At 33.8% G+C, this 18,094-nt stretch overlaps 1 protein-coding gene across 2 annotated transcripts in view; it reads right to left on the bottom strand.

Annotated features, from left to right (window-relative positions):
- Positions 1–18,094, bottom strand: part of LOC124364657 (suppressor of hairless protein) — a 31,875-nt gene that overhangs the window by 12,497 nt on the left and 1,284 nt on the right. The window contains exon 1 of one of the 2 annotated variants that reach the window (XM_046820293.1): positions 9,143–9,224. The exons of the other annotated variant lie outside the window; for it this stretch is intronic. The gene's annotated coding sequence lies outside the window, so the exon portion shown is untranslated. Of the gene's footprint in view, positions 1–9,142; positions 9,225–18,094 lie in introns of those variants that run through there. 2 annotated transcript variants of the gene reach the window in all.

The following is an 18,094-nucleotide window of genomic DNA, read 5'->3' as shown; positions in this document are numbered from 1 at the left end:
ATATGTAGTATAATAATCTTGAGATGTTTTAACATTTCACTTCTAGAGTATTTATTCATGACTATAATATTTTGTATGATTTTGAACATTATACATTAAGATATAATGTCAATTTTACCTAATACACATGGTTGAGTTCTTTCTACAGGCAGTGGTTAGTACTTATAACTCAATTCAATAGAAACAAGTAATTCTGATTTAACATTTACAAAACCAATTTTCAAAACCTCATTTTCTAGATGTAAATACATTTTTACTGATGATCATTTAGTAAATGATCTAACATCTACTCACAAAGAGGATGGGAAATGAAACAGTGGAAAAGTAAAACTTTCATTGGAACAGATCATTTACTCCATTAAATTACAGCTAATTTCTATTCAAACTTTTTATGAAAAAAAAAAACATGGGAAATAAACTGATACTACTGATATCTTCATAGTTTGAATTCATATGGAACACACTGGCAAGGTATTACATTCACTTTATGTGCAAGTTATATTACTCTTAAAAACTTAATTAAAACATTCTGTCCTTTTTATTCACCATGTTCCTGCAAACAACATACACAAGTTACTACATTGCATTAAGTTTCATCAGCTTGAGTATGCTTACTTTATCATCCTTGAGTTCAAAGCTTTATAAATTAGAGTACTATTTTAAAAAGCCTAACTGTTGTGTTCTGTAAACGTTTAGTTTCACATTTTTAATTATCCTCAACCCTGTTCTTGTGAAAGATACGGTACTAATACTTTTTATAGTATGCTGAAATACAACCAATTCTGAAACACAGCATTCTTATTTGTGGATCCCTAGGACACACTATCTGAATGAAAATTGGAGAGTAGTACCTTTGCCGCCGCTGTGGTACGTGTATCGTATTTCTTTGTGATATCTTTGTATTTTTCTTCTGTGTTTCTTCAGATATAATGCTGAGTTCAGGTATGTTTATGTTTATAATATTGTTTTGACGTACAACATTGCTGTTAACTTAGACTTTGATGTGTTTGTTGGCATTTCACTATTGAATACCTGAAAAGATAATAGATTCCAGTTCTCTATTGTTGGATTTTCACAACTTACTACTTAGCAATGGCATGAGTTTGTAATCCTATTAACCATCACCAATCATCAGTAATAGACATTTGAACAGAAAGGTATACAGTAATAATGGTAATGTTATGATGATTGTTCTCAAAGGCGAACTTGGGGAGAGATATCCTGTGCAGGCAAAGAAAATTGGTAAAGTAAATATTCTAAACAATCTGTGTTCAGTCTTTAAGGATCCAAACAGATTAAGTGAACATATTTATCTCAATTTAAACACATTACAGAAGACAATTTTTAATGTTTGAAGAACATGAGTCATGCTTACACAAAACAAGTAACAGGACAGCATGTATTTAAAATTCAACCTACTGAGATAAAAAGTTTAACTCTGTAAATTCAGATATCTGTGGACTCTGTTGCAGTTCACTAACCCTGCAGAGTTTCTCCACACTATAATCTCACCGGAGAGTACACCTCACTATCTTCAATTGAAAGTTGATGCTCAAATAACACATATACGTATTCTGATCCCACCAAATCTTGAAAGGTATGTGACTACATCTTAAAGCTTACATGGAAACGTTGTTGAAATAACCATCTTTACAGTTTTTAGTGAGGGAGAAACAGGTTTTATACCTACAATTTCATTGATTATGTTTGACTCCCTCAGTTTAAACGGCTGTAGTTTTCTATTAAGGCATGTTTCATCATGGCAATAAACAAAGCACAAGGTAATACGTTTAATGTGCCAGGAGTGGATTTGAGGTAAATACAGGTTGTATATTACCTATTTACACATTAAGCTTCCCTGACAGTTGGTTAATATTGCATCCTGAGGGATGAACCAAATTCAAAACTGCTGGAATGATATATTTTGTTCACCCCTTTTACTTGCCAGTAAAAGTATTAATTTTTTTTTCCTAAAACCAAACAAAAGTTATTGTTACCTAAGTAATTTGTGTTCTATTTTTACACTAGTGAATCACAAAAAGAAAAAAACTAAAATATGGTATTTTTATTTCAGGATACTTTCAACCTAACTTAGAAAAAAATGGCTTAAATGCTCCTAACACAATGAAACCTTTAATACTGGTATCCAGGCACTTCCATAAAAAGTGAGCCTCAGCATAATTTTAAAAATTATTGATCTTGTAACATTATCTTCATAAATAAAAAGTTAAAAGTACAATTCTTTGTTAGACAATAAATAAAAATACTTTGTACCACACAAATTTTTGCTAATTAAAAAAAATATCTTCAAAACACTATTCTGTGGCAATGTAGTATGAGTATAACTAGTATAATATTTTGGCTATAGTTATATAGTTTGGAATTAAAATATAATGGATGGCTCTGATAGACTCTTTATTTAATTCACATCATGTTAAGTTTAGTTTGGATTTAATTAATTAACCCTTTTAGACAGTATTAAATAATCACTTAAACTAATTGTTACATAATTCATAAGGTTATCAAAAAATTATAGTACTAGTTATAAGTATTTAACGTTTAATTGAAATTTTAATATTTATCAATAAAAATTACTGTCCTATAAGGCTGGTAAACTGTGTTGTTTTACCTGTCCTAGAAATGTGGTAGTGACAAATAACATCATCTAACAAAAATCGATTTAGACAGAATTAATAAAAACCTGCCTGTTGCAATCACCACATGACGGAATTTCCAAGACATTTTTTGCAACTTTCTTTGATCATTATTTTCTACAAGCATTATTCTTTGAATAGGAATATCTTATAATGACCATTTATTATCTCATGAGACATTTAAAAAAGATAATATACCTTTGATGTCCTTGTTATTAGGCAGGAAGTTACGTGTGAAGTCTTGGGTAACAGCTAGTAACTACATAAATACCATAATAATTTTCATTGCATGTCACATTTCAGGTTTTAAAATTACAATCCCGATATTTAAATAAATTGAACAGTCATTACTTGACAAGAGTTGTGATCTTCTGATCCTATTATCCTTCTGGTCATTGAAGAAAGTATGATACAACTTAGTGGAAATGCAGCAGATACAATGTAAACAGAAACCAAAGCGACAATATTTGTGTGATCTTCAGACCAAGCTATAATGATCCAGTTTTATTAATTGTTAACAAGTCTTTAAGCAGAACTGTCATGTTCATAACTACTGTGATGTAAATTCACTGTTGTAAAAAAAAAAAAAAAAAAAATTATATGAACCATATACTTCTGTTACATGAAATGTTGAAGGTCATTCTCAAATTTAAATTTGATTTATTTTTCTAAAAAGAGCTGTAAACTTGATTAAGGTTTCCCTGATCAGTTTGATAATGCTGATATAACATGATAACTTTTTTTGCCATTTGGTAGATGTTCGTAGTGCTGGACCAACTCAGCTCTTTGTGGTGTAATTGAAACAAAACACTTTCAAATGATTACCTGCAATTCTTCTGAAGAATATTCTTGGTTCAGTTGGTGTAAAAAAGCAACAAAAAATTATATTTACTTTTGATTTTGATTGCATGCCATTCATGATCATATAGAAATGAGACTAAATCTTTCCTCTTCACCTTAGAAATTCTATGTTTAGTCCTGTTTTTCTTCTAAGGAGTGGCCTACTGCCATGCACTTAAGCCTCAAGGGCCTTTTACCCACCCCGGAATTGTACCCTGAGGCCAACCAATTTATAGTTTCAGTAGTTCTAAAAACCTCTGAAAACAACTGATCAGGTCCTCCTAAGGAAATTCACCATACTTGACCAGACTACCAAAGATGGTGTAGCACTCCTTTGTTGTTGCAGGACAGTCAAAGAGCAGGTGTTCAGCAGTCTCCTGCTTATCACTCAATCTACAGAGCGGATCCTCCCGAAGAATGTTGACTCTGTGAAGATGCTTCCTCAGGTGACCATGTCCCGTAATCAGACACTGATCTACTTAAGGAGAGTAGGTCAGACACCACCCTGGGGGAAGGCGACTGTAACACCATTCTGCTCATTCTCAGACCCGGATGCAGTCTCCACTTTCTCTCATGTTCAGTGTGAACCCACTTCGAGACAGTCCTATAGGGTTCACATTTAGAAATAATATAGAACGGTCGAGGTCCCATAATGTTAGACGCTGAGCCCAAGTTGGCCAGGGCACCAGCTCTTTTGTTCCAAGAGATCCCCTCATGACCAGGAACCCAAGAAACAGTCCACACTATTGATTCTGCCAAGGAAGAAACGATTTGATAACAATCCCAGACTAGTTTGGAGTTAAATGCACAAGAGTTAAATGCCTTTAATGCTACCTGGCTATCTGTGAAAATAGTGATCATCTTACTCCTATGTTGCAGATAAAGATTCTCACAAGCATATTACATTATGGTTGTGACGTTTGATTGAAATACTGTGGGATAAAGGCCCATAGGGACCACCCCCTACATGGTCAAATCCCCACAGTTCCAGCGCCTGCGCCACTTTTTATTTTAGAGCCATCTTTAAAGCATTCTAGCTCCACCAGTTGAAGAGGTTTCCTTCCCTTCGACCAATTCCAAATAGTTAGAAAGAATCCTAAAAGGTTTGTCGAAGGATAATCTTTGAGAAATCTGATCCGAGAACATGTGCAGGGCATTCCTCTGAATCAGGATGCTAATTTTGCAGTGCCCTCTGTTGCAGCCTGAGGCTGACCTAAGTCTTGCCTGCTGAAAACAGTATAGCCAGAATGATAATGTCCAGGGGGAAGAGGTTGAGATAATAGTCTAGAGCTGTGTCTGGCACACTTGGAAAAGTCCCAGTGATAACAAGACAAGCCAACCTTCAATCCTAGCCAGATTAGCTACCGCCATCATGGCCTTCGATTTTGGCCACCAGACAACAGCCCCAAACATTAAGTGCTGGTCTAATCACAGAGACATAAAGCCAATAAAAACCCTTAGTTTAAGTCTCCAAGACCCAGCTATCACACGTCTGCATTGCATCAAAGACCATTTGCCTCTAGTGATAGACCTTTCCAGATGGAGTTCCTGTTCAGAACTTTAAGTAAATGGAAGAGCTAAGGTACAAAAGGTAGGGTACAGTAACCTAACCCCCAATTGCTTCATTCACAATGCACTACCCCTGGTCGTGCATACCTTACGTTGCTTCACACCATGGGATTGGAGACCCCCAGTCCATTCAAAAATCATGTTTGTGGTACGAGTCCGGATAGACCAGTCGAAACAGGTCATGCCTGACTTGGTACCACTACTGCATGACACTGAGGGCAATCGCCACCGCTGAGTGCATAATCGGGGCACTAGCCTAGAGCCTGGGGTCCAGTTTACAGCAGGGTCACCTCATGCCTCACCCTTAATAATCTGAGCCCATCAACTGAGATTCATCAGAGGTTATATTTGGATCCCCCATTGGTCTAAGTGTCAACCCTGCGGAGGTACTTTGATAGTTCATTGGGGATCACCCGAACTAAGGTCAGTCCATCCCTAGACCCTGTAGTCCTTTTAATCAATAGATTTTGATTTTACATTTGAAAATACACCTTGTTTTCTCATTAAAGTCTTTCCTTAGTATCAGTTACAGTATCTCGCAGCATTTCTCCAATCCCTTTCTCAATATTTTCTTACTTTACTTCATTTCTTCTTGTTTCAACATCATGAAGTGCACCCCCTAAGTTTTCTCAATATGAAACATTCGATGGGTTGTCATAGTAATGTATCAAACAATGTTAAGAAGAATTATATTATTATGTTAACCCTTTGGATGCCAAGCAAATTTCAAGATTTGTTTTGAGTAATGCCATGCATGTGAGCTGTGGGTGTTTCCTGAGTGCCAGTGGTAAATGGCCTATAACAGCCAAGTGTGCCAAGCACAAAACAGCTATTTTGTTATGTTAGACTAAAAATTGTATAACTCCTATCCTAATACTGATAAATGGACAATTTTTGTTTTGTTTTGTAGGTTATGAAATATACTGTTATGTAATAACAAATTTTTATGATAATATCCAAAAAATATAAATAAGTAAACTAAAAAAAAAATAAAAATAAAATTTTTTTTTTAATTATTTTATTTTTTAATTAGAAAACTTATATTATTTTACTATTTATGTAAACATATGTTACATTTTACATTAGTATGTATAATTATGAACCAATATAGAAAATTTCAGAAAGAAATATTGAGAAATAAAAGTTTTATAAGATTTTGAATAAAACTTTACATTTGGACTAAAATGCTAAAATATTGACAATGTAATGTAAGGGCATGTTATTGTAAGGGACTTTTCTAAACAAAACTATATTTATTAAACTAGCATTGAGATGGTTGAAAAACATTGGTTAGGACCCTAATGCATGTTCACAAAAAATAAAATCATGACAAATAGCCTATTTTTTTATATTATTTGCTTTTACTCACCCTCAGTTATTGAAAGCAGAAAAAGTCCAATCTTCAATCACTCACTATTTTTTAGTGCCTATAGTCTATAGCATATGCCTATTGAAAAATGTTACTAAGTCTATAAAAAAACTATGCAAAGAAATGTCTCTATATAAAATATATACATTGTTACATAAACGTTCAGTCTATTTACACTCGTGGCGGGGGAGACAGTCAAGGTGGCAACCCCGGGTGCACTTGACACATACTGTCCTGGACCTTATACTATAACAAATTATATATCAATTTGTTAAGTAACTCTTCCCCTTTCGTTTGATGTATCTGTTACGAAGATTCGCTTACTATATGATTTAAAAAAATAATATAATCGCAAAGCCGAAAATATCGGCCCGCGGCACACTTCGGTTAAACGTAATGGGCCGAAAACATCGGCTCTCGGCACACTTCGGTTCAACGTAAAGGGCCGAAAATATCGGCTCTCGGCACGCTTTGGTTAAATATAGTGAGCCGATAATATCGGCCCTTGGCACCCAAAGGGTTAAAGAATTATCTCAATAAGAATAGTGACTATTTCAACCAAATCCATTGTTAAATACTTGTTGCTTGAGTACTGAACTTTTGAAATACCTACAAACCTTTGTAACTATGTGATTGGTGTTGTGTTTGTCAAACTTTTTGGTCTCCTACAGTATCGTAACATGGTATAACAACTTTTACTAGATTTTCAGAATTTGTAATCAATTTTCCCTTTGATACAGTCTGCAAAATGTGTTTACCTATTCAAATGTTCACTGTTCGTTAACATATACAGTGGAGTCCCGCTAATCCGAACACGTGTAATCCGAACACGTGTAATCCGAACACGTGTAATCCGAACACGTGTAATCCGAACGTCGGTTAATCCGAACAGGTCCAGGAGGAATTATTTATAACAATAATGAACAGTTATAGGAACTAATTACATACAAAATGAAAATGAGTGCATCATTTTGTACATAAACAAAGAAAACTTTAATTAAATAGAGATACAGTATTTTATTAAGACAAATTGTGTACGGTACAGTACATAAATAATGAAGTTAAATACAGTACCAAATTGAAACTTACAGGTTAAGTATGAGTTAAATTACTGTATTAAGAAGTGAAATCAAACAAAAATTGGACGTACAGTACTGATATTATTATTGAGTACAATATTAATTGTTAAAAGACATAAATTCAGTTATTGTCTTCTGTCGCATTAAAGAGAGTCTATTGGATGACGCGTAGTTTCGTACAACTATTGAACGCGTGGACCCGTACAATATCCAGTAAGTTCACATTGCTTAACAATAGAACTCTCACACTAAATACGGTAAATGTGCTTAGTATTCGCAAACACGTTTATTTGTCAAGAAATACAATGCAACAGTCAGAAAACATGTTTTAATAAACAATGTTGATAATTCTATAACAAAATAGACCCATTCTCAAGTTTAAAACCGTATTTTTCTGTAATTCTGGCTAATCCGAACAATCACATAATCCGAATAGGGCTCGGTCCCAATTAGGTCGGATTAACGGGTCTCTACTGTATATTTCTCCTCACAGTTTAATTTTTCTTATGTGACAATTATATTATCATATCTACAATTTTTTGAAAATCAGTGCTAGTATTATCATCCAGTATTTCGTTTAGTATGTTGCTTTCTGAGAAACTTAGAATTATTAACTTTTATTGGTTTGGATCACACTCTAAATAATTACTATTTTTTATGTTCCTCAACAAGATGGTGATCATACTAATCATGGACAGATATTTTATTACGTCTACAACAAGAGTTCTAACCGTTTAAGACATTAACTTAAAATTCATTTTATGATTTCTATAAAATATGTATTTGTCAGATAACTTATTTTAAATACTCTTCTTTCTGTACATTGCTAAGAAATCAATGTTTAAGCGAGCACAACAACTTTAAAGATACACTTGCACAAGCTGGAAACCTCAAAGAACATTTTGCCAGTTGAGAAGGATCAACTGTTTTGGCATGTCTGTTGCACTGCTTGCGTGTGCAAGTATACCTTTAAAGATGTCATGCTCACTTATGCATTGATGGATCACGTCAAAAAAAAAAGGATCATTAAAGATTAATAAAAATTGCAAAACAGTTAGCATCTAAAAAATTTGAATAAAAAACTGGTTTTTTTTTACTTTAAAAATTGTCAACAGACGCTATTTTGTTAGTATTAAAGCAAATTACGCATGTTTTTGAGGTTTCCTATTATGTGCAAAGTTTGGAATCTGTAGCTTTTAACTAGTTCTGGAGATATTTAGTATTTTGTAAACAGTATAAATGGTGGGCGGTTTGCAACTATCTATGTTTATAGGGCATTTTTTGTTTGAAACAATGAGTACTATCAGCCACAAAAATTTGTGACACCCTTTTCTGAACACTCTGTATTTATAAATCTAGCTTTGTTTATCAATTCACACCTTAGATTGGAAAACTGAAAATGGAAACAAATCTGTGATTACTAAAATATTAACTTATAAGCAGTGGCATATAGAAACAGTGCTTGAAATAATTCCTGTTAAAATAAAGTACAGCTTCCTTTCTTTTGGTTATATAGTCGAGAAGTTGTACTCACCACGTGTTATAATTATGTTTTGAGATGTTTAACCAACTGGAGAAACTTATATAATGACATCAAATGGAACACTAACTGAATAGAAGGGTTTACTCACCTAGTCTTATTACTCGATGTAACAAGAGAATTGCAAAAGACAATGGCCACCATACTTGTAAACTGCACAATAAATAACTGAAACAATATTCTATGGTTACACAAAGACACACTTTTGACAACTAATGAACTGCTTAAGACTGTGGGAGACTGCCAAACCCGTACAGAAAAACAGAAAATCTCCTGTATGACTCAAGGTCTAGGCCAGATTCTGGAAAACCAAGCTCGCAAGACTCAAGAAATGACAGCGACTTATGCACAATATAACGGCAACAGGAACACAGTAGGTACCGACAAAACTGAAAACCTGCTAGCCTACCTGATATGATTATGGGAATCAGCCAAACCCACACAAAAAAACTGTCCACCGAAATACAAGTACAGACTAAAGGAAGAACTGACTCAGAAGAAACCCTACCAGATGTCAGATCTTTTGTTCCATGCGACCCTCCAAGTGACAATGAAGATTTCAATATCATTGTGGTAGAGGCAGAGGTTCATCACCCGGAACCCTATATACAACTAAACAAACCAACTGACCACCCTAAAACCTCATTCACCTTAATCAACAAACCACCATTACATTCAAAGCAATCAGCAGCAGGTCCAACTACAGATGACTTCTTTATCACACAACCTCCTAACACAGCCCACAAACTAAAAGAAGGTGAAACTTTTGAAGATTTCTTTATAAAAAACATAAAAAACTACACCACAAAAAACCTCAATGAAACTCTCCTAAAAGCCTCCATAAATAACCAAAGTAACCCTGTTAGAAATTCCTTTCCAAATGAATCGGTTGTATCTAACTCCTGTAATCAAGACCATGCTTTTTTAGATGGGTTACAGCCCAGGAAATCACGTCAAAAAATCAGGGGAAAGAGCAGACTTTTCTTAAACTCAGCTCTAAAAAACTCGAACGTAATATTTCAAAAATAACTATACTCCACCAAAATATTAGAGGTTTGACCATGAAAATCGACAGACTCAACCATCTGCTTAACACTTTGAAGCCCACAATTCTAGTCCTCACAGAGCATGGACTGAACACCAGTAAAATACAAAATGCAAACATAAACGGTTATGTGCTAATGGCAGATTACAGCAGAGAATGTCACAAACTAGGTGGAGTTGCTATATACGCACAAGAAACAACAAACAAGGGGATCAGTGCACTGGACATATCTGCCCACTGTGTAGAACTGACCTGTGAAGCTGCCCTAATAAAATTAAGCTTGAAAAGTCACACACTTCACTTGCTTGCAGTTTATCGTTCCCCTGGAGGACAAGCTAAACAAGCAATAGAAATAATATCTAACATACTGACTACAGCACAATCTGAAACCAGACCAATTATTTTAGTAGGTGATGTAAATTTTGACAGGTTATCTCTAAATACAGATACTATTTTATTTGAAGAAGAACTAGCTACTTATGGAATCAAAAGACTACCACTCCCTGCAACCAGAATAACTAACACATCCCAGACATCCATTGACTGTATCTGCACGAACAGACCAGATAATAAAATAGACTGGTCCATCATCAATTCTGGGCTATCCGATCACACTGGTCAATTATGTACCATAGACTTTGCATTAAACAAAAACAAGACACAAGTAACCCTGACAAGAAGACATTTTAACAAAACTAATCTTGACTGTTTTAAAACAGAACTAGACACAGTAAACTGGGGCAGTGTGCATAATGCCAAAGATGCTGAAGAGGCATTCACAGCTTTCAACTTAATTCTTAGAAGAGCACTAGATTATTCATGTCCAAACAAGCCAACAAGGTCAAGACTGAAATCAAAATTAAAGGCTTTCTATGACAATGATGCAATGCAACTCAAAAATGACTACTTAACATCTCTTAATGTTTATGAAATTACAGGCAGTAATAAAGACAAAGAGATAATGGTTGCCAAAAAAAAGGCATATGATCTAAAATTAAGAACTCTTAAGCGTGAAAACAGTGCCAAACACATCACCAAGTCGGAGAATAAGTCAAAGGCAGTATGGGAAATTATAAACTCAGAAAAGCAAAATAAACAGATGGATAATTGCCTAATGCGCATAGAAATACACAATAAAATCGAAGAAGACCCTTTAAAAATTGCAACGCACTTGAATCAATTTTTTTCTAAGATTGCAGAAACAACGCTAGAAGAAAACCGTAAACAGCTCCAAAACCTAACCTTTCCCTCTGAGCACAGAATACAAAATTTTAACCACCCTCATATGGAATCTACACCAAAAAACCAAGAGGAAGTTCTAAAAACCATACAGTCCCTAAAGTCAAAATTATCCTGTGGAGTAGATGAAATCCCATCAAAAGCTGTCAAACACTGTGCAAAACAATTAGCAGGACCACTTGTAAGCATAATTAACAAATCCTTTAGCCTTGGCCAATTTCCTTCTGCACTGAAACTCTAAAAAATCTACCCTAAACACAAAAATAGAGCCACAACCAAACCAGTAAATTTTCAACCGATCGCACTTATCTCCACTTTTTCAAAGATAATTGAAAAAATAGCCCTTTCAAGAATGCTTAAGCATCTGGAACAACACAATCTCATTACCAGAAATCAACATGGATTCCTAAAAGGACGAGCTACCATCACAGCAATAAATAGACTAGTCGAATTTGTGACTGACCAACTTGAGAATCACAAACACGTCTCAGAAATTGTGTTGGACTATAGTAAGACTTATCCTTCAGAAACTGTCACAACTGGGAATCAAAGGAAAGGCTGGAGATTGGGTAGAAAGCTACCTTGAAGGGCGTAGGCAGATGGTTGAGGTCAAAAAATCAATTAATGGGAGAGTTCAAGTTTATAAATCTGAACCACTACCAATAGTACGAGGAGTACCACAGGGCTCGGTACTGGCACCATTTATATTTGTACTGTTTACAAATGAATTCCCACAGCTGTTTACAACTGAGAATGTAGAACCCGTACTCTATGCAGATGACACAACCCTGATTTGTAGCAATGACCCAGCTCAAGAACGGTACTCAAACATTTTAAACTCAACAAATAAAGCACTTAAATACTGCCGAATAATGACAGCTATAAACCCACTAAAAACAACACAAATAAATTTCAGTAGAAGACGAGACAACTGTCCAGAAATTCCTGACATTTCAGTTAAAAATCACACAAAATTATTGGGAATTACTATTGACTCTAACCTATCTTGGACGAATCACACTGACATCTTAACAAAAAAACTCAGTACTGGAATATTTGCAGTACGTCGGATGAAATGGATAGGTGGCATAGATGTAGCAAAGACAGCCTACTATGCGTTGGTTGAATCGCACATTAGGTATGGCCTGACAAATTGGGGTGGGACATCTGAGGCAAATCTCACCAAAGTTCTTGTTCTGCAGAAAAAGGCGATTAGGACGCTTGCAGACCTTAACCCAAAAGACAGCTGCAGAGAGGCTTACAAGTCACTCGGAATTTGAACTATTGTCGCTCTTTACATCCACGCAGTTATCATTTACACAGAAGAAGCAGACTTTCTGACAAATAGATTAACAACATTGTTTACATTTAAATTACTAAACACTTAGATTATTTAGTCTTTCAGAAGAAATTAATCGGTTGGTACAGTTTTCTTGTAATTTCTTTAATTTTTCATTTTTTTCAACTTTGTACACATACATGATGGTAAAATTCACCCATAAATCTGCATACTTTGATATTAGATCTTGTTCTAGCAAGGAAGAGACAAAACACATACTATCAACATTAGTAATAAGATTGTCTAAATAGGCTCGATTTCTAGTGAGGAAAAAATTTGATAGAAATATTTAAACGATCTTGAAGTATTCAAGGGGGATTAAACATTTAAGCTGCAAGTATCTAAAATAACATTAAAATCCCTTGTTAAAGCACAATAATTGTGAGGTTTCGACTCTATGTGTGGCATTAATATTTCTAATTTATTCAAGAAAACCTTAAAGTATGAATTTGGAGTTCTATATACATTTACAATGATAAAATCATAATCTAAGATTTTTATAGCTTAGGCTTCACAAATGAAATCAAAACAATACAGTGAAAAATCTACCACATTAAACCATAAGCCTTTTCAACAAAAATGGAAGACTCTCCATGAGTGACAGGCAGAGTTCTGCAGAAACTGGTTGCACAGACAAAGTTTTCTAAGACATACAGAGAAATTTCCTCTTCCGAGAACCAATGTTCACTAAGACAAATTACATCAGTCATTTTTTGCTTTAAGATAGTCTCTTATGAACCAAACTTATTACGCAGAGACCTAATATTCAGTGTAGCAACACATAGACTGGACAGATTAAATACATAAATGTTTGAGAAGGACATAGGTCTGTACAATTTATATTTTTTCTAATAAGTTTAACTTTAAGATTTAATTTTTAATATTTTAACTATAAGAAGTTTAACTATTTTCAAGAGTAGGCTATGATAGTTGGCAATGCTATCACGTTATAGAGTATTTAAAGGCAATCCAAAATGATATAAAAATGTTGAGTTTGACACATATAAAGTGAAACAAAATATATTAACGATTCCCTATTTCATTGAGGATTTTTAGTGAAACTGCAGTGTTTTAGAGAAAAATTTATGACAATTTTATTTATATGAATAAATTTTCTTGTGGTCCTTACTAGTATGTGCATATGAAATTATATAAAAAGGTTGGAAAAAAATTCTGATATATAAAAATCTCCATTGAATGTTGTATATTATATAAAACAAAATCAAAATTTAAGTTTCATTTGAAACAACTATGTGAAAAAGTAGATTATCTTAAATAGTAAAAGGCTTTCTTGTTACAGATCAGAACAATACAATCAAAATTGATATATTTAGCATAATATTTAAGTCCAAACTACTTTTTGAAAGAAAATGTTAGCACACCAATCAATGTAACATATGCAAATACATTGTTACTAGGAACCTGAATCATGCTACTGATATAAAATGATCATTGTTACAATCAAAAATAAGTAAGCCTACTTACTGAGACAATGTAAAATTAATAGTTCTTATCTTTTCAGCAATTAATTGTTGTCAATGTGAAAAAATATTTAAAAAATAATTAATCCACACCAAAAATAATTACAACTCACTAATTCACAACTTAAACAACATGACGCCATTTATATAACTCAGACAGAGGTTTGAGACAGACGTTTTCAGAAGTGTACTACGTCGTCTAAGACAGGATTGCTACAGGAGTCCAATAATGAAATTCCCTGACTTTTCCCTGATTTCCAGACCAAATTTTTCATTTTTCCCTGACTTTTTTCGACGCAATCCCCAGGGTTTTTGGCAATTAATGGGTGGAAAAAAGCAGTGTTGAGGCTAACAGGTTAGCAAATATAAAAAAGCAAAAACTAAAGTGAACACAGTTTAATACGTACAAAAAGATTGACTTAAATGATCTTTTACAACACAGAAGTAAAATACTTTAGAACACTGCACCATAAGTAATTAGTAGCACATAAAACTGCAGGCTTGGACTCGGCGCGGTGGCAGTAAGTTTATTTGTGTAAAGGGATTTTATATTTTTCCCTGACCAACGTCGAAATTCCCTGACTTTTCCCTGACTTGAGACCGGATTCCCTGACTTTTCCCTGATTTCCAGTCCTGTTTTTTTTCCCTGACTTCCCTGACCTGTAGCATCCCAGTAAGAACAGTAGAAAAGCAAATGAAGGACCAAAATGTCTAATTCAGACCTATTAAAAGCAGTTTCCATGGTTTCAGCCAAAATCATAAACATTTAAAAATATTCTAAAAGTCTTGTTACGTGACCAGCACTTCCATAAATATTTTGTGGGTCACGTGGTGCAATCCCTGCACTCAGACGCACTTTCACTGAGTTGCATTATGTGATCCTGTGGAACTAAAAGGGTACAAAGTTATAGTTTTTATGAATAAAAAACTATCTATATTTTTATAATGTAACAAATAAAACAGAACTTTGATATTATATGGAGACCACTCTGTCCCTATCTACTACTTGTTGTTACGTGATACATAGGTAATACATAGCCTACGTATGTATTACGAATAGAAAAGTTAAAGTTAACCTTTATAAAAACTCATGTGATCTGAGCTTGAATTTAGGTACTATCTTGAGAGATGTTTTGCTTTTTCTGCCAAAGGTGCGGAGCAGCACCAAGAATGCCATGGGAGACCACACTGATCAGAGATGTTTCCGACTGGTACTTTTATGACGTCAGATCACATTGGATAATTTGGCATGTGATCTGAGGTCAGGAAAGTATCAATCAGAAATCCCCCTGGCCATCAGTTAGGCCTTCAGTGTCATCCAGCACTTTTGGTGAAAAAAGAAATACATCCCTCGAGATAGTATCCAAATTCAAGCTCAGATCACCTGAACATTCATAAAAGTTAACTGTAACTTTTCTGCAACTAGTAACCCATTTATGATAACCTAATAAAAACCTACTTATAATGCGTGATAAGAAGTAACAGATAGGGACATAGTGGCCTCCATATTATACCAAAGTTCCAACCAAACGGTTTTTATAACATCATGCTTGTTTTAACTTTTATTCAAAAGAAACAATACGATTTTCACCTTTAATTCCTGTTTCATCTCTAACTTGACGTTGGATTTAAAGAAGCAAGATCATTATCTTGTAGCCATTTGAAACATTGTTCAAATTTAAAAAATACATTTTGACACAAAGAGCTCATGTTCATCGCAATTGCTCTTGCCGATGTCATTATTAAATCCGCATATGATTTTACTTTGTTTGCATTAACTCAATTTTAAACACTATTGTTATTTTGTAAAATAAAAACAGCTGGTAATTATTAATTATGAATATTATAGTTAAAATATTTTTATATTTAATAGTTTAGATAGTTCTAATATATAGGGTAAATCACCCAGTGTTTGATAGGCCCAAACATATTTTGCCTTCTGCTAAGCTCATATATTATTTAATTATATGTTTGGGGTTTGAAAAAAAGTCCCAATTCTTTTTTAACCTATCCTACTGATTAATTATGTATTTGGAGAGAAGCAGTTTTGATGGGTCTTGTAGTAAATTGTTATCAGCATCGAGAGCTTTGCTTAACAAGAAGGCTAGGAGGCAAGTATTTTAAATATATTTTTTTTACATTGCTAATTAATTAAATTTAATATGATATGTACAGAAAGAATACATTAAATTCTCTTCAATTCTGTGTAAACACAATTATCTAACCTTAACTTCAAAAAATAGGGAACTGAATCACAATCACTGGATTGTAAAATTGTGTTCGAACCCAGTGTTTGATTATAACTACCAAACACTAGATTACACAATTTCTATTGTTTGATCATCGTTTTGTAAAGCTTTTAAAAATTAAATATTTTATGTAGGAGTTAAAATTTTAATTAATTGTAGTTAACAATGTTAATAGGCCTAATAGCAAATTTGTAACCTGAACAAATTGTATTTTTCCTTAAAAAACGGCCACGGGTAGGATACGATAAGCGGACCCGGTTATTTATATCGAAGAATGTAATCATCGATACCTAATATTCGCATCTCAAATCCTAGACTATCAATGATATAAAAGTATTTATAGTCCTCAATAGCAATCATATGTTTCATATTAAAATATGAATTTAATATTTACAGTGATCGAACAAATTATTATAACCAAAGTTAGGAAAACTGAAGAGGGCCATTATTTGCTCCTCTCACAGTTACAGTTGTTTCTTTCCCACAAATTTCACATAATGGTTTTTTCAGTACGAGTCCAACATGTTGAAGCCACGAAACACATGTCTTACCTTTCAAAGCAAGGTCGTGTAGTTTTCTAAAATTGACTGCCATTTTTAATAATCAAAAATGTTACTTATCTAAAATTGAAATATTACCTTACGTGTATTATTTGAAAGTGTTTACAGCTGTTGGTATAGATTATTTAAGTTAATTGTTCAAAATAATTAATCAGTATCGATTGATTATATCGATGGTTATGATTAAGTAATATCTAATATCGGTTGTTAATTTCGATATAAAAAACCGGATCCGCTTATCGTACCCTACCCAAGGCCACTAGAAAAGAAACCAAAGTTTGCCTATAAACACGAAGACCTCCTACTTGCATTGGATGCTGTTAAAATTCTGCCAGCAAGTGCTTTGGAATCCTATGATTCCACAATCAACTTTATTATACACAATATCTGGTAACCACTAGATAGGAAACAGGGACCACAGCCTCTTCTTGGGACTCAAGCTGAGGATATGCTTTCTAATTGGGTAAAAGGTTTAGCTGCTTGAGGATTTCCTGTCAACAAATTGGACCTTCTCACTTCTGTGCAACAGGTCACTAAAGATATTCACTAACAAGATAAATTCCCCAATGGGTTCCAAGGGAATAAATGGCTTAGTCTGTTCCTTCTAAGGCATCCTGAAATTTCTGAAAGAAAACCAGAGAAATTAAGCTCTGTTAGAGCTTCAGTAACAGAAGAGTTCATAAGAAGTGGTTTTCTCAGATCAGCAAATATCTGAAAGAAAATTACTTGTACAGTGTGCTTTCAGACCCTGCACGGGTTTTCAATATAGACGAGAATTCTTTTTTCTTGTCTCCAAAAAGCATAATAATATTATATAAAGTCATTTTAACTTTAAAAGTAATAATTAACAACCTGTTACAATTGTTAGCAAGTAAAGTTCCTTTACAAATGTGATTTTGAAGACAATCAAACACTGGTAATATTGTAATCAAACACCAGTGTATTGTGTGTGTGTGTGTGTGTGTGTGTGTGTGTATTGGTTACCAAACACTGGGTAAATTATTTTTTCTTTGAATTTTTTTCATAAAATATATAACTTCTTACTGATGATGTATAGACATTTAACAGAAACTAGATTAATTAAGGATCAGAATATACTATTTTTTATGTCTCTACATTAAAAAGTCATA

The sequence above is a fragment of the Homalodisca vitripennis genome, chromosome 6 (genome assembly GCF_021130785.1).
Source record: "Homalodisca vitripennis isolate AUS2020 chromosome 6, UT_GWSS_2.1, whole genome shotgun sequence".
NCBI classification, from domain to species: domain Eukaryota; kingdom Metazoa; phylum Arthropoda; class Insecta; order Hemiptera; family Cicadellidae; genus Homalodisca; species Homalodisca vitripennis.
This window is presented reverse-complemented; position numbering and strand designations above follow the sequence as displayed.